This window comes from Chamaea fasciata, unplaced genomic scaffold (assembly GCF_029207755.1).
Source record: "Chamaea fasciata isolate MVZ Bird 193981 ecotype frontalis unplaced genomic scaffold, bChaFas1.0.hap1 SCAF_2, whole genome shotgun sequence".
Lineage (NCBI taxonomy): Eukaryota > Metazoa > Chordata > Aves > Passeriformes > Sylviidae > Chamaea > Chamaea fasciata.
The window spans coordinates 94,104,230-94,123,216 of record NW_027094087.1 but is presented as its reverse complement, the minus strand read 5'-3'; positions in this window follow the sequence as shown (position 1 = coordinate 94,123,216).

Genomic DNA, 18,987 nt, shown 5'->3' with positions numbered 1-18,987 from the left:
AAATTATCACAGATGTGTTTCTGATCATCCCACTTTTTCCTCTTTTATTCCTAATTAAAAAATTCAGTGGCACAACCAAAGAATCAGTTTCTTGTACAGCCCTACTTAGGATTCTAAGTCCCATTGAATTTCAATGGTTCTTTGTGTTTGATACTGTCCCACTGAAGTCAATGGGTGCAGGATGAATCCCTTTATCCCTCATACACTTTGCAAATGCATGAGTCACACTCCATGCAGCCAGGGAAGTGAGGCCATCAGCCAGAATCCTCAGGACTGAAGCCAACTCTGCTTTGTTGATCAGCTCGTAGGAAGAGCCATAGAAGAATGCAAATTAGTCCTTGCCCTTTGCCTAAATAAAAAGCACTACTTAATATTTCTAGATGCCTCAATTCCAGACAAACAACACCAAAATGCTGTTACATTCTAATTTCCCAGACTATGTTTTATAATAACTGCAAAACCACTTCAGTAAAAGTTCTGCTTTGCTTTTATTAGCATTTTTGGCAGCTAAAAATAAAATAAAAAGAAAAAATATTTCTAATTATTTATATATGGCAGCTTTGATATATAAATTTATATAAAGCCTTCACTGGTTCCCCACTAGTTTAGACATAATATTTGATAATTCTTGATAAATAAAAAACATATACAAAAAACACCCCAACCACCCAAATAAACAAACTAAAAAACAATCTATGAATGTATTAGGCTTAAAATTTTTTATAGTATTTGACAAAAGCTAGTTATACTCACAGGTGTTATTACCATGCTTATGAAACTATTACTGAAAACAAGTGGAATCATATTACTGTAATCTCTTTAAAGATACATTCATTCTCTTTGTGTACAGTCAAAATATATAGAGGACATTTGGAAACAAAAATCTTTGCCTTTAAAAATTATATTTCTGCAGATAGTGCTACAGTGGATGCATTTACCAATTAAAAACCCCAGCAGTAGAAAATATGAAATGAAACTTGTGTAATGAAAATTGATAATTTAAGAAGTACATGGCCTGATTGTACAAGGCTTGGTTTTCCAACCAACCAGGCAGGAACATTTCCCCATAATGAACATCTCCATTGCCATGGAGCATTTTCCTTGACTCTGTTGGATAAAAATGACCCTTTTAGTTACAGAGGAGCATTGTGTTCAGTGTTTAGAATTAACCCAGCTCTGAACTGGATTAACTGGTCCACAGATTCTTTGGGCAGACCACCAGAGTGCAGAGGACAATGTGTATAATGGAACTTTCTGAAATTGTTTCTGGTCCCGATATATTCTCTTGTCCCTTCACACTTACAAACAACAAAAGGGAGGGCTTCAAGCCTGGTGGCAAGTTAGCAAGTTCCTTGCAATAGTCATGAGTGCCAAATAATGATGAGGTTACATGGACGTCTTGCTCCTGCATTTAGAATTAACGGCACCTCAAAACTAATTATTTATTTCTTCCAGCTTTATAAAGCTGCTGAATAACAAACTCCTGTAATCAAATACTTCATTAATCCCTCTAAGCCAATTAAAGATATAGAATTAAATGACAAGTAAATAAAGAGGTTGGGGAAGTTAATTTTTCCAACATTTTCAATTCAATTTAATAATTTTTATAGCTGCACATACTAAAACACATGCTCAGCATTTTACAGGAAGACAAGAGACTGATGCCATTAGACTTCACGTTCTTAGAGCCAGTCTTCTGTTCTTTCTTCACAGAGCAAGGAAAGTAGAATTAAATTAATTCTGACTTGAAAATTGGCAGACAGTGCTTCATTCTTTACCATATCTCACCTTCTCTTAGACCAGTGACTCCCCAGAGGGTCCAAAGAAGGATCACCATGGGAGACAGCTAAAGACACTGCATGACAACCCTCCCTTGGAGTAAAAAAATGATTTTGTCAGGGCTTCCTAAAATTAATTTCCCCTTGTTATTTGAAAACTTTATTTTGAGTAAGAGACATGTAGAAAAACAGTTTTCAAGATGCTTCTGACAGCATGGTTACCGCTTGAGAGATTGTGAGTTAAATGAGCCATACACAGGCTCTGAAGTAGTCAATCCCATTTCATCATGAACCAATGTGGCAGAGTGGGTGATTCTTTGTTGTATGTGGGAATTTGGACATGTAGGGTAGTGCCAAAATCACAGATTCTGTATGTTGGTGTAAAGCCAGCTGGGAAAAATATAGAGCAGCATTAATCATTGAATAAAAAACCACACCAGTGTTAAATGGTAGTTTTTATTCAGTGTTCTATCTTGCTAGTGATTTGGCTTCAGTGAAAGATAGGAATAAAGGAAAAATTTTCAATTTCTTATATTCACCCTTCTAGGATTCATGCAAATGTGATTAATATCTCTAAAATTATGTATGAAGGAGATTACAAAATGAGTTAACTGAGGAAGGGCAACATTTACTAAATTGTAACACAATTTTCTGGTTGGTAAATTGCTCTTGGAGAAGATTCTATTAAATCTAATAGAAGATGTCTGATAGAAAGAAGAAATAATGGAAAGCATCCCCAGCCAGTGTGATTTCTTTAGCCTTCTTGGCGCCATAGTAATAAATTACTTGGTTCAGGTAGAAGAGAGTTCTGTGCCTTGTCTTGTCTGCACTACAAATTTCTAGGCAAAGATTTTTTTCCACTCTTCCTTCATTAGGATTTCCTGACAACAGAGAAAAACAAATCTTCAGCTAGAAGCTGAGTTATGTTAACACTTGAATTGTTTGCTTGCCACAACACACATTGTAAAGTGTGCAGTATTTATTCTAACCACTTAAATTCCTTGTCCACTTTAGTCCAGTGTAATTTTAGAACTGTAAGTCAAACCACATCAGTCAGGCTTATTCAGGCAGATATGAAACAGAACTCATCTGATAAAAGAAAGCACAACAAAAAAAGAAAGAAACAGGAACTTAAATGATTTGCATTCATTTTTATTTTCAGCTGTATCAAAGAATGCAAGAAATACATTATTAAATGCTGAAGTCTGTGTCAGAAGTACAATTAATTGTACTAAATATAAACATTAATTGATAGACCAATGCAGCAGAAAAGTATTTTCTAAATCTTCCTCTGAAATGTGGACTTGGTGTTTTGTTGTTGTTTGGGGGTATTTTTGTTTGGTTATTTGTTTGGTGTTATCACTTCTGTTTTACATCTAGAGAACAAGTACAAACATGCAATATATATAAAATCACATCTATCTGTCTTTCTAATTAAATATCTATTTCAAAACTGAAATAAAGGTATTATAAACCAACTACAGCTGATGAATAAAAAGTGGGCACACAGGAGGGAGACCTGGCAGAGAATTCTAGTGCTTTCATTACCAAAATTCTAAGACAAGAGTTTCTGAGATAAAAGCTGAGCTTGCAAATTCTATATCTATCTGATCAGTAAATACCATGCACAAGGAAGTGTTATCATAATAATTACTTCATGAACCTTCCTTCTTTATAGAAATAGAACAATGGAGGATAGTCTCCATTTCATTAAGTATGCATAAACTGATCTAAACAAAAAACATGCAATGTTTTTCCTAGAGTCCTTGTTGTACTGATTCCCTAGACTGACATCTTGGTTGGTGCCTCTGTAGTCTTCCTAGCTGCATTAAAGAAATTCTATGCAAACCCAGAAACCAGATGATAAAGTGTAGGTAGACACCAGGAGTCTGAAAGTGGTGGTGGCATTTACTTGAAATTACAGATCTTGTCATATATTTCTGTAAACCTTTGAAAAACACCCAAAACACAGTATATCCCAAATGGCCCTATTAAAAAAGGAAATATTAAGGACACTAAAAAAAAAAAAAAAAAAAAAAAAAAAAAAAAAAAAAAAAAAGCATTTAAAATAACTCAATAAGATTTGAAAATTGTAATCAAATTTGACACATTTTAGAAATAAGGACTTGGGAAAATTAGATTAACTTTAGGCTATTATACAACATATTTTGCAAGAACCAAAACCAAAACCAAAAGCAAAACCAAACCAAAAAAAAAAAAAAAAACCCCAAAAATACAAGAAACCTTTGGAAATAAATCCTAATGGATAAAAACCCTTGTTGTATGTAATTTAGCAAACTTCTATCATAAAAAAAGGGAAAGCATTATGTGCCTAAAATCAAAAAACAGTGGGAATAAATACATTAGAGAAAAATGAAACTCTAAGAAAAACCTTGTAGCAAGAGTGTGATCTTTCCTCTGAGATAAAAAGGAAGAATATAGCATGTTTTCCTTATCTGATCTCAATCTGTGTTGAGGAACAAAACCTGCAAAAAATCTTCATAAAAAGCTTCTTTTTCAGGCAACCCATAAATGTGTATAATGTCTCTCATTTGAAGTATTTGCAGTGGAGCAACAATGGCTGACAGGTAGCCAACATAAAGAAACACCACTCTCAGTTTATTGAAAGCTTGCAGATAAGCAAAGTTTCATTTAATGTTTTGCACATCCAAAGGGAGTACTTGAGCCTTTATCAATTGTCAAAAGTTTCAATTCCTTTCTCTACCTGGAGGATCAGAGGTTAAACACATCTATAAAAATCCTTCCTTCCTTCCTTCCTTCCTTCCTTCCTTCCTTCCTTCCTTCCTTCCTTCCTTCCTTCCTTCCTTCCTTCCTTCCTTCCTTCCTTCCTTCCTTCCTTCCTTCCTTCCTTCCTTCCTTCCTTCCTTCCTTCCTCTCTAACACAAGTATATCTACAAACCCTAATGTGCATATTCATATTCATTTTCCTAAACAAAAGGGTTAAAAGATGCCCAGCTCTGACACCAAGTGGCACTAACAAATTCATGCTGACACTGTATGGACCTTGTACCTCCATACCAGACTGGTTTTGGAGAAACTAATTTTCATAGCAAATCTGAGGAGTCCCCCAACCCCTGAACAGTTTGTGGTCAACTTGACACTCAAGATTTGTGTTTGGTTCTCTGAGATTTTGCATCACACATGTTCCTACTGTGCTGGTAGTTAAAGGGCTGGGCATCCCTTGAGGGGCACCTGAGCACAGCTTTGAGCATGTAAAGAAAGCACAGTCCTTCATACAGGCGAATTAATTGATCCCTGTTGATAAAATTATACCAATATCAAGGAAAGTGATTCATATTTGTCAAAAGGGCAACAGATACCTTTATGAGTAACAAGCAATCTTCTAAGTTTAAAGCTGTTACTAAGCACACACAAATGGCATAAGGCTGTTTAATTATGAGACAAATATGTTGTTTGAGGTTACTTTGTACAGCTTTGAACCAAAAAATGAACAGTAGCAAAGCAAGACACTGTGTCTGATTGTTATCAGCATGCCTGCTAGTAAACTACTGCATCCTATTGAACCCATTATTTATATTTTAGTAATAGGAAAAGAAAGTTGTCATAAATATTTGAGAAATTCTCTGAGACAGTAATCAATCCATATTATTTTAAACAAATTCAAAAGACATCCTCTTTTCTAGAAGTACTTAAGCAATTTGTGGTGGTAAGTAATTGCGCTCCTTCTCAGTGTTGCATCTCTGATGAACCGAATGGGTGAAGTAGTATTCCAAGGGGAAAGGCATATGGGATAATAAGGGGAATAAGCTCCTTTGAAACAACCTGAGAAGAACTGAATTAATTGTAGTTTTAGTTATGTTAATGAGACTTTGAGAGGACAGTGCAGCTAGAATCACAAAGATCCAACAACAATGCAAGTTTTCAGAGGTTAGTTGAAAAAAAAACCCTTCATAACCCTCAAAGCCATGGCATCATTTTCTTTCGATCAACAGACTCTCAAGACCTATCATTTTTTCCAAAGAGTACCATTTGCCTCATGAAAACAAGGCCCATGACCTTATCTCACACAGAAAAAGAAAAATAAAACAAATCAAAGCAAGAATCAAATGACAGGTCTCTCACGCAGTTGTCTTGAACATGAAAGTTTTCATCCATTCATGTGGCAAAGCAAAATATTCTGTCATGGAAGCGTATTACCCATTAACCTGCCTGTGTAAGTGAAGTTCATAAGGTATAATTTTTCCTATGAAAGCTTCTTCATTTGCCATTTGTTTCAGCTAACTCTTAGTTTTTATTCAATTCTGAGTTTTTCTTTAATATGTTTATGTGGACTTTTGCACAGAAGGGTAAGAACAAACAAAGTTCTGACAGTGGCAGTCACATTTAAACCTCCCATTCACAATTACATGACATAAACTGAGTTTGGTAAGATTTCCCCATGCCACCTGTGGCACTGTACAATCTGTAGTTCTGTCTTTTTTCCATCTTGCCTTGAGTTTTGGAAGAAGGTCCACTGCAATACCTCCCATCATGAGCCAGATGAAACCACCAGTTTTAGCAAAAAAAAAAAAAAAAAAAAAACCAGCAAAAGGTGTAGAGACTAAATTCATGTATAAGAATTTTAACTGCATTGTGGTTTTTTAATAACAAGCATATATCAACTAATGATTACTCTTGAGTTAGACTATTTCAATTATACTAACAGTAAATCTGTACCTTTGCATAAATGCAGTGATTATTTCTTTGCTCAAAACCAAAATTTTGAGCTTAGTCTACACAACTTTTGGGATCCCACCGATGAATTGTGTTGCAGTAAAATGTTCAGTTGCAAAATTTTGGGATGGATCTGACTTGGCAGTTCTTTCCTACTGCTCCAAAGTATGTTATAGGAATTTCTTAATTCCTGTAAGTATGTTATAGGAATTTCTGTCCTAAATCATAAGACTAGGTGTTTCCTGTGCTAAGAAAAAAAAAAAAAGTCCCAAGCCCAACACTAGCCTTGCTCTCCCAATTTAACTTAACAACCCTCGCCCCAAATTCCTCCTTCCCTTCAGAAAAACTCTCATGTCTAGAAAACTGATGACTATCTGATCCCTCATGTCTAGAAAGCTGATGTACGTCTAATTCTTTGTTAATTTATGCCAAGTGACTTCCTGAATGACATCTAAAAGCAAGCAGAGTTCTACAAACTGGTTTTGTAATATACAATAAATTTGTCCTTTCCTCATTTAAAGCATGTTATCTTCTCAAATGTATTGGATATCTATTTAAGCAGAAATTCTCAACTCCCTTTACAAACTTAATTATTTTGTAACTTGTTCGGTCCTTGGTCAGAAAAAAGTCTAATCATAGCAATTTTAGTCACAAAATTTTCACTTCCAGTCAAAGAAGTCCATACTATACTACTTTGTGTTCTCTTACAGAATGACTTGTATGAAAAAAACCCCACATTTGACTGTATAAACCTTTTACTAAGTATGAGGTATTTTAACATTATTTAGCTTTTTTTTGAATTCCACTTCTCTGACAAATGAGAGAAGTTATCCTTATTGAATAGATTATACAAGATTATAGTTAGTAAAGGTATTTATTAATAATGACATATAATACATCATATATCATAAATGGATTTTTTTTACAAAAGAACATAATCTGCTAGTCACTACAGAGCTAGGAACAATTTTTACTCACACTGCTCCCATGGTTTAGTAGGTTTTCAGTAGGAAGAGGTCATACTGACACAACTGGGACACTTTATTTTATTGGTGCTTGTTTTTATTTTGTTATTCTCCATTATTATGATGATAAATGAAATGTTATTATTTGTATGTCTCTTTAGTATTGCATAATTTCCCAATAAATAATCAGGTTTTACCTTTAAAACATCAGCTCATTCCTCCTAGAGTTTAACTTTCCCATTCTTCAAACATTACCTTTAAAGGATATTGCAGGTGCTAGAAATTTAAAGCCAATTCCAATAAGCATATTTCTCTGCATCCAGGTAATTTTTTAATATGGATGTACACTCTTAGTGGCAAAAGGATATAAAATTATTGAGAGAAAACCTAATGATAATTACTACTGCTAAAACAAACAAACAAACATACAAAAACCCCCACAAAAAGAAAAACAAACAAAAAAAACCCATGAATTTTTCAAAACATTAGTAACCTTGAGAAATCTTAAAGAAGACCAAAACACCCTCACACAAACAGCTGCCTAAAATCAGAAAACAACACTTTCATAAACATTTTTTGTTCCATGTAAAACATGTAAACATTTTGTATTCTACATATGTGACAACATTCATGAACAGATAAATCTTTCTGGGATCAGTGCTTTCAGAAAGAGAATATTTAAAGCCCACCAGTCACTCTAGTACAAAGGAAAGCAGAGTTTCTCAGAGCAGAATGAATAAATGTAGCCTGGAAATAGTACAAATGCAGGATTTTTATTATATAACTGATACCTATAGTTCTTATTTTTCCTTTTTCTTTAAGTGCTTTTAGTGACAGTTATGCCATTAGTAGCCATGAAGTACAAACCAGAAAATTCAAGTAGCTTTGAAGAAAGAAATTGCTTTTTTTAGGTTTTTCTGGTGTTTCAGAAATCTTTAAAACAGGCAGGAGAGAAATTTCAGAAGTGAAAGTTGAAAGGTATGTTAAAGGCTTTACAGTTAAGTTGAATGTTAGTTTCTAGTTCAGCTTGATGAAAGATGCTACTTACCCTTGTGCAACAGGTCTTGAAATAAACTCCAGGACAGCTATGGATAAAAGCTTAATTGTACCAAGTTATACAGCTTATCTTAGAATGGATTTGAAAGAAGACAAATAGCTCAATTTAAGATGAATTTGGAGTATGATTTCTTAATAAAATTATTTAGGATTCAAGATCACAAACAAGATCAAATTAATAAATTATGAAAAGCAGCATAAATACAGCAAAATAAAAATGTCAAGAAGTACAAAAATGTAAACAACTCACAAAGTTGATGATCTTTGTGCAGACAATGGAAAAAGAACTGGATGACATGAATCAAGAATGCAATGATATTCTTAAAAAAACCCAAACAAACAAAACAGTAATCCTAAAGTATACTTGTCTTGATCTTGGGTGAGGAGAAGTTCCCCAGAATTGATACAGAAGCTATCCAACCAGACAACTACCTCTCAGATTTCACCACATTAACTTCATGACCTCACCCTCCCATTCTTTCCTGTGGCTTTTCTGTCCTATTGCCTTTGCCAAATCTGGCCCCTTTTTCTAACTCTGTTTTTCTAACTAGATACATTAGTGACCCTTTTTGTCCCTCACTCCTAGTCTTAATTTCTATATTAGTGTCTTGGCTCCTGCACAGACCTACATCTCTTAATGACTGATACAAAAAGAGTTCCTGTAGTCCTAGAATAGATTAGGTTCAATGAGACAGAGCCCCAGAGCATTTTTTGTTGCAGTTCAGTGAGTCCCTGCTAAGACATTTTTGGAAGCATAAAATCTAGCCAGATTTTTCTGTTTTCATTTGCAACAGACCTTCCACATATTCTTGCTGAATTTCAGGCAACTACATTGAGAGAATGGAAAGCTTCATAACATAATGCCCCTTTATCTGTGCTGCTGCTGGTCCTGGAAATCAAGATCTGGAGTCAGATAACACCATGCATCTGAATACCATATGTTGAAAGAGAAAATATAGTCATTTCTTGACTCCTTTTGAGAGAAGTAAAACCTTGTCCCAACATGCTAACTGCTAGTGTCTGGTGGGTTGTCTTCTAGAAGGCATTCGTCCCCTGTCAAATAGTTCATACCACTCAAGTTAAAGGACTTTATAGAATAGCAACAGGTTGACCTAATTTCTGCTGGAATTAGGGAAGAGACGATGCTGCCATAAGAAAATATATTGACTTCTTTTAAATCAAGGGATCCTAATTCATTTCCAAGATAAATCTGGATCACAGACAGGGAGCAAATGAGAAGTCTCAGGCCAGGCCAAAAAAAGGATGTTTTAAAGATTAAACTCAACAAGGAATAGAGGCAGAAGGCATGGTGGTCTACTACAAGCAAGAAAAGAAGAGAGCCAGTTCCTCCAAATACTTCAAAGATACCAGTCCCCGTTCTTCACTCCTGTTTAGACATGGGCCATATCACATAAACACTACCTGTTTCACCCCTTGGATGCATTCCCTTGGATTTTACAACATTCACTTTAGTGAGTCTTTTAAGTACATCATGATCCATGCTCAAGCCCTGTCCTTGAACTAATGTACATATAAACCTTGAAAAGAATTTGCTGTAAAAAATCCACAGTCCTCTTCCTGGGGATGAAAATCAGATAGGTTCAATCAGGTATCAGTGTGGATGATGTCTTCTAGAATAACAGAGGAATAGTATGAGAAAAACAGGTGATCACTATACCTATTTGTGTTGGCTGTTTATAACTGCATAACAAGATGTGCAGAAGGCTGGTATTTATAAATTGTTTAAAAGAAAGCCTACTGCTGCTGAGAATCTATCACAGGAGATGATCATCAGGCTTCATGGACCTGTTAGTGATGATATTTTCAAAAATGACTGAGCAGACTGAGAGGTTAAAGCACAAAGTGAAATAGCCTTAATTACAACCCTGAGTGAGGACTGGAATCAGGAAAGAGCAGATACTTGAGGATCAAGCACAGAAAAGGAAGAAGAGTTGACTTTAGACTCAAATGAGACCCATTTAGAGCTGAAAGCCCCTCACATGTCCTGCATTGTGGTGGGGTAGTGTCAAAGCATGGTATCTCCAACTTCAGAAAGTTTCCCTTGATTTAATTCTGTTGCTTTTGCTCTATGGCTAGATGGTAGTGCTTGCACATTCAGTGAAATGCACAGCATAATATGTGATTTTCTTAGGGATAGTTTTTTGTGTCCTTCAATTTTTTGTGTGGTTGTCTATTCCTCATTAGCCGTTTTATCCTCTCACTACTATTTTGAAATTTTAGTGCCTTATTTTCATGGCAAAGCCTTGTTATTTTTTGAGTGGATGCTTAGAAAATAGATGTTCCATGTGGCTTCTTCCATCTGTACATGTTTTTTCCAAAAACATAACAGATTGCTTTGATGGTGATATTCAGCGGAAAAGAATCATCTGCTAATAACATTACTTTTTGTTCCATGTTCTCCAATATGATTTCCTTCTATCTGTTCATGAGAAACAACTCTTTCATCCCTAGTCCTTCATATTTTTATACTTTAAAAATTATATAGAATCTCATTTGATTAAAAAAAAAATAATCTTAATGGTAACCTTTTTGAGTTTTCCCTTCAAATATTGCCACATGCCCATTTCTTGATAAAAGCTATTTACAACTTTTTAATGAGAGAAGTATTAAGGGAAAAAAGTATAAAGTATTCTAAAATAATCTGAATAATCAACTTAATTGGCTTTCAATGATCCATGAAATTAATTATTCAGTCTTCACAGCAAATCTAGCCTCTTCAGATTCAGATAAGATAAATGCTCTCCAAAAGTACAGGATCAAATCTTGAATAAGCACATTCTATTTCAAAAGCATGGGGATCATGGAATTATTCTTGAATTTCCATTGCATTGTAAGATGTTTCAAGAATCTAAGTGTTGAAAAATAGTGAAAAACTCCCAACTTTTTTTCTCTCCTATTCCAGATCCAGCAGCTGATAACCAAATTTTTGTTATTTTGAGGATTTTGAAAATCAATTGTTTAAAATTGGGAAGAGTACTTGCATATATGTATTATCTAAAAAAAAAAAAAGCTCAATTTCACTGAATCTTAGTGAAGAAAGTGAAAAATATTTTCATTTTACTGTTTAGTTATTTAGTGTGAAGGGGCTTGTGAATAAAGGGACAAAGTGTGGCCACATTTATACTACTGCATTTGAATATACATTAGGGAGTTATAAACTCTAATTCCAGCAAGGCAATGCCATTCAGAGGCTTCCTATCTAGAAAACAGAGCAGTTCTCTGGAAAGAGATCCAGATAGCTTAAAAAAGGAAACTCTGTTTTGTGTAGAGAAAACATCTGTTTTATGGGATTATTTTTGAGTTTTGTGATGTTTGCACAGCTTTTACACATTGAGTGAAACCACGTCAATAAATAACAGATATAACCTTATAGGAGACCAGTGACAGCTGTGTGAAGAAACTCATCTCTTCCTTGTGGAGTTTGTCCCTGAAAGTTCATGCCTAGGAGAGGAAGAAAAGCACACCTTTGGAAAAAAAATATTTTGACTGCAGAATTCACAAAAGAAATACCTGCATTGCCTGTAATTCTCAGTAAGTGAGAATTTCAGAAAAATCTTCCTACTCCTCAGTCTCTAACCACTAGACAGAATGCAAGATATGATTCTTCTCCACTTGTACTTTTGGAAACTAAAATAACAGGGAACCTGAGTTGGTAGGTTTCAACCTTGTGATGGCAAGGACAATTCCAGTCCAATATGTTTTCCCACCCTTGTGTGAACCAGACTAAATTCAGCAACCATTAAAGCAAAACCACAAGATCTGTATGTGTAAAAAAAGTAATAGAAGCTACAACATTTATCAATTATTATAAACTGGCTCATTATATTATTATAAATTGGCTTTATCTTCACATATAAATTTCTCAAAAACCTTTTATATTCATTCTTGGTAGGTTTCATCTCCCATTTTATTTCAGATGCATACAGTGAAACTGTGTCAAAGTTTTTAGGCTATCTGAAGAAAGATTTATTAAAAGCAGTTTCTCTTATCTTAGATGTTCACGTTACAGTAGATGAATCTTTGGGTTTTTCTTGAAAAGTAACTTTACTATATCTAAAAATCCATCTCAAGCAAAACAGTAACACCAGAAATGTCTCTGGTTCTACCATTTCAAAGTATTACCCCTTCTGCTAAACAGGCAGAATTGTAGAGTGTTGCTTTAAGACGGTGAAGTATTCATGGGGCTGGTTGAGAAAAGCATGAATCTACCTATCATCCATCTATCTATCTATCTATCTATCTATCTATCTATCTATCTATCTATCATCTATCTGTCTATTTGTCTATTTACCTTGTTACTAGACCACTCTTATACTTTCTGTCACAGCATATACTAAGGCGTAGTACTCTGCAGTAAGTGCATTTATCATGGCCAATCCTGAACCTGCTTTTCTGTTGCTTCAATAAATTCTACTGTTTGTGGATCATGTAAGTTCTTATTGAATACAAGCAGACTCACAGAACTGGGTTGGTTTGAACTCAACCAGACTTGGTGTGCTAAATTCACTATAACCAAAAATTAACTTCAGCCACACCCAGCCTCTCTTTTCTTGGAGGATCAGCTGGAATCGAAGGGGGATAATTTTCTGCTAAATACTTGTACTCTTAATGCAACACTGCTAAGTGCACAGCACTTAGTGCTTAGCTTTGTTCAGGTTTTTTTTTTTTTTTTTTCTTTTTTTTTTTTTTTTTTTTTTTGTTTTTGTTTTTGTTTTTAAATATATTTTTGAATGTTGTGTATTTGTCAGTGTCTTCAAAAACACTCATATAGAATCTTAAAATTAAATTTAATTAAATTAAAATTAAATTTTATCTTGTCTCTCTACCAAATGCTAAATTGTTTCTTACTTGACATGAGACCATTCTTAGTCTGAGAACCTTTAAATATCTCAAATAATTAGTTATAATTTTGCTACCTTCAGAGAAAAGTTCAATACCTGGTGTATTTTTTCTGTTCGTTTTGCCATCTCCCATATGGTCTTTTGCTCATCCATAATGCCATTAACAGTATAGCTATTAAAATATGGACATTTTCCAATATTGTGTTCACACAAAGTCATTTTGAGGGAAAATAACTTACTTTAGTATATATGACAATGTCATTCCTAGCCGCATTAAAGAAATATCAGTCCTGTTCCAGACTAGCCATAATGGTAAATACATCAAGTCTGACAACATAGCACTCAAATCTGGATACTTCTGCTGCTTTGCCATAGTCCAATCTCTGACCAAGAATCTCACAGAGACAGCAACAGTTCATGAAAATTCTTTGTAATTATCAGTATTTCTCCAAAGAAGATACTTCTGTCTTGAGAGAAAGTTAAATGTCTAAGCACAGTCTTCACTAGCCTTCCAGACTTTGATACTCAACAAGTTAATTATGTCTAAGGTCTTAGACTGTTCTTTATGCACTACCCCTCCTCTCCTCTTTGACAGGCTAAAAGTACGAACCAGACTGGTAAGTCACAGCACAGATGGTGCAGAAGACTGAAGGCTGTACTGGAATCACAACCAACTACACATATAGTATGTATATAAAACTGGGACAATTTGTCTTAAAAGTTGCAGGAAAAGATGTGTTTCCTTGTGTTAATTCTGTGAGAATTGCCAGCATCATTTATATCTTGGAATGACATAAGATGGCCAGACATGATTAATCAGATGGAACAAGTTTGAATTTGTCTGTAGGTACTTAAGTCTTCATAGATCCTATATAGACAATGGCCAGAAACTGATAAAATTCAGGTGGCATAGGTTATTAATATTTTTTAATATAAAAAGTAAGAAAAAAAGATAAAAAAATATTTGAAAAGGATTCTGAGATACCTTGGTTGGGCAGAGAAAGATACCATTACTTTTAAACTTGGACTTTCAATTTTGCTCATATAGAGAGAAAAAAATAATATATAATGTGTATTTAGGGTTTTGTTTCTGAGTTTCAAAGAAAAGTAAATTTTGGAAGCTGGTTTAGGACAATGTTTTCTAGCAAGAGAAGGGAAGGAGGCATTGTAAGGCAATTTTTTTCTCAGCATTCCATGTTGATTCAGTTAGGAATAGGGAGAGATTTAAAGCTATGAGAGGTAGTAACTTTCCTCATTAGGTAAAGAGTATGACATGAGGGGAAGGTTGTGGATGGTGTCCATCTATTCAGTAAACAGTCTGGTAACCATATCCCATAGCTTTCTTATGGAGTAACTGGCTGCTCATGCTTAGATGGGTGCACCCTTCTCTGCATGAAAACCTGTCTGGCTGGCCGAGCCCAGAGAGTGGTAGTGAATGAAGCTGAATCCCATAAGCAGCCAGTCATAGGCAGTGTTCCACTGGGCTCAGTACTGTGGCTGCTCCTGTTTAACACCATTATTGATGATTTAAATGAGCAAGTTCAAATCATTGAAAAAAAGTCAAAGAGCAAGATCTCAGTAAGTTTGCAGGTGACACCATCTTTGGTGGGAGTGTTGATCTGTTGGATGATAGCAAGGCTCTTCAGAGGGATCTGGACAGGCTGGATCAGTGGGCTGGGATCAGCTGCATGGGGTTCAAGGCAAAGTTCTGGGTCCTTCACATAGGTCACAGCAACCCCAGGCAGTGCTACAGGCTTGGGGAAGAGCGGCTTGAGAGCTGCATGTCTGAAAGGGACTTGGGGCTGTTAATTGACTGCCGACTGAACAAGAGCCAGCAGTGCTCCCAGGTGGCCAAGAAGGCCAATGGCATCCTGGCCTGTGTCAAGAATAATGTGGCCAGCAGGACTAGGGCAGTGATTATCCCGCTGAACTTAGCACCAGTGAGGTTGCAGTGAAATATGTGTTCAGTTTTAGGCCCTTCACTGCAAGGACATTGGGGCGCTGGAGCATGTCCAGAGAAGGGCAACAGAGCTGGTCAAGGGTCTAGAAAGCATGTCTTACAAGGAGCGATTGAGGGAGCTGGGGTTGTCTAGTGTTGAAAAGAAGGGCTCAGAGGAGGCCTCATGCTCTCTACAACTACCTGAAAGGAGGTAGTTATAGAGAGTCGATCTGCTGTGTCTTAAGTGAAAGAATGAGAGTAAATGGCCTTAAGTTGCACCAGGGGAGGTTTAGATTAGATATTTAAAACAAAACAACAACAACACTGAAAAAATAACCAAACATTGCAATAAATTGCTGTGGGAGGTGGTAAAGTTACTGGAAGTGTTCAAGACATGTCCATGGGGTTATGGTTTAGGGGTGATTATGGTGGTGCTGAATTGATGGTTGAACTTGTTGATCTTGAAGGTCTCTTGCAAACTTGATGATTTTGTGTTTCTACGTCTGAATATTTCATCAATCATAATTTTGATGGAGAATCTTTTAAAGATACAAATTTAATTAAAAAAAATTCTTAAATAAGTATTGATACATTTAAACAGTTTTTTTCACATAAACCTAAAGCACAAATAAAAACTAATTCATTTAAATTCTTTGTTAGCTTATAGCAGAATCCTTGTCTAAACGGGATTCTCTATTCCTACAGCTATTTTAAAAAGCTATTATCTAGCTTTATGTTTCAAATACAGCTTAATTGGGGTGGAATTTACTAATTTAATCAAAGAAATCGTGCTCTTATCAACAAAAGAAAACTGTTTTCTTAATGATTATGTTAACATTAATAAATATGCTATAAATTTAACTTTTGGTATAGATTTTTGATATATTGCAAACATGTAACTGAGTAGATTCATGATACTTAATGAAAAATGACATGCAGGTTATTTTGATATCCTAAGTGCTTATTATTTTCTCTATGTTTTTTATGAAGTAATAAAAAAAAGTTATTTATTATCCACTTTTAAAAGCATTCTTTAAGAACTACTACTTTACTCTCATTCTTGATTGCAGCTGATTTGAACATACCTTAATGCATTTAAGTAGGACTTGCACAAAAGAATAGAAATTAGCTGGACAATCTTAAAATTATTTACAATTTTGATCACCAGTTTTCTCTATAGTTAATATATCAGAAAAATATCAGTTTTAATGCCCTGACATAAACCAGAAAGGTTTTAAATTATTCTTTAATATATATTTTTAAAATGTAGATGAGACTTTTGTTAGCTAGAGAGAACAAAAAATACTTTACATTTAATCAGTGGTAAAGTCTAAAAAGATATACATATTTCCTGTTACTGTTTTGATCAATGGATTCTCTCACTTTCATTTGTATGTAGAGAAATTAATTAGTTACCAAATATAAAATAGAATTATGCACATCCATTTATGCCTAAGTATTCATGACAGAGTTAAAAATATGTATGCTCTTATATGTACTTTCATTTGTTCAGAAGTTATTTGGCTCAACTTTGTTCTTTGGCCTGGTGAGAAAACTAAATTAGAGCAGAATTACAACTGCATTTCTAAGGCTCTAATTCTACATTAAAGAAAAACTGAGTATCAACTAATATGACTGGGTCTTGTTTTTTTTTTTCAAGTCTAAATTGAGGTATTAGAACAGCTAAGCATCAGTGTTGTAATTTCTTTTTGGTGCATAGAGCCACCATTCAAAAAACATAGTAAAATTGAATAAAATATGCTTTACAAATAAATTAATTGCTCTGCACTGAAAGAGGTCACTTACAATAACAGGAGCCAGCAGTCTTTGCACATTGGCACTAAGAAGTTAAATCATTCAGACAATGATGGGATTGTATCCTTCAGTGAGAAAATGGAGGCACCACAATAGGCCATTGAAAAACCCTATTGAGCAAACAACATTGATTGAAAGCATGAACAGGATGTTGACACCATTAAAAAAGAGAGAAATGTCATACTGTAATATAGAAAATGCTACAGTTTCATTATTATTTCAGTAATTCATCCATACATTAAATACTGTCAGTAACATTTTAAAGTGGTATTTCAGAACTAGGCAAAATTTAGATAATAAATCAAATTTTCATTGGTGAGGAGGACGGAGTAAAGGATTTTATTCAGTGAAATGATGGATTGGTTTAGATTACTTGATTTGAAGAGAGAAGGATGGAGATTAAATGTGATAGTATAACATTAGAGTAAAGGCTAATAGAACTGAAGAATCAATTGTGTCAAATCTCTTTATCTGATGCTAACTTAATAATATTTTGTTGGTTTTCAATAGTGGTTCATAGAACATTTATAGCACTGAGTGGTGGAAAATAAAATCTGTGTTTGAAATTCTGTAGAAAAAGAGTGTATGAATGAACATGAATAGGAATGAGAATTAACATATGTCTTGACTGGATTCTTGTCAGCATGGAGAGTTGCACAGGAAGAAGTGATGATCAACATAGTTTCTATTTCTATTAATTTGTAAGAAATCCATACTAGTAAATTGATACTACCAAGAAGCTTTATGAAAAATTCCTCTTCTCAAATCAGCTAATGTAAAATCAGGTAAAGATTTGATAAAATCCCCTCCCTCTTAAATTAAAGATCAGCCACACTGCTGCTTTGGTTCTTCCCTTACTTATTAACGAAACCTTTTCCATAAGAATAAGACCACTTGAAAGTGTTGTATTGCAAAAAATGAAAACAATTTATTGAATATTTTTCTTCTCCCAATATTTACTAAAGGAAGCCTCATGAAATATGGCTTCTACCAGATTTGCTTCATTGATGAGGAATCCAATAGTGAACTCCAGATTATCCAATTTGGAGTACCTCAAGGCTGTGGGCTAGTGAGCACATGTATTCCATTTTGATATATGCCATGTGTAATTTTTTCACATGTTGAAGTAGCAGTAGTTTTTTTTTTAATATAATTCCATCTATGAAAAATGTAATTAAATTGTCTTCATTTCTTAAACCAGGAGAGTTATATAATATGATGTAAATTTATTATACCTTGCCTCCTCTCCACTAGGTCTCTGAGTGAATAGATAAGCTATATAGTATCTACTGTACAGGAAAGCATATACATTCAGATATTTAGTTTTACTTTCATATTTCTGAATTTGTTTCCTTGTGCTTTTATATTTTAGACTTCTAATGCACTGCAATGAGATAAATGTTTCTTCTATAATCATGAAAACACTCAGTTGGATTTGGTTTCAGCTGTTGGGAATTCAGTACATGTAGAATAGATGGTTGGTGACTTGTTTTCTAGTTGAACGCTTTTCCTACATTTTGTAGGAATTTCCAACTACTTCACTACATTTTGTAGTTGTCTTCACCCATTTTCACCAGCTGGTATACAAAGTCAGAGGGCTGGCTCTGCATTGGACATGACCATTAAGTGTTCACATTTGCAGAGTGAAGCCCTCTAAAGAAATTTGCAGACATCGATATACATGCTGTATCTAATTTAATAGCATTTTTTTAGTAGATTGAAATTAAATTTAGTCTTTTTAGTAGATTCTAATTTAGAAAGAGTAGGTTTTTTCTCTTCAGTGAATAGAAAGTTACCACAGCTGTGTACTTCTATTTGTTTTTTTTAATAATTTGGTTATTCTGTTGTTTGCGTAAAGATTTAATTTCAAAGGGCTT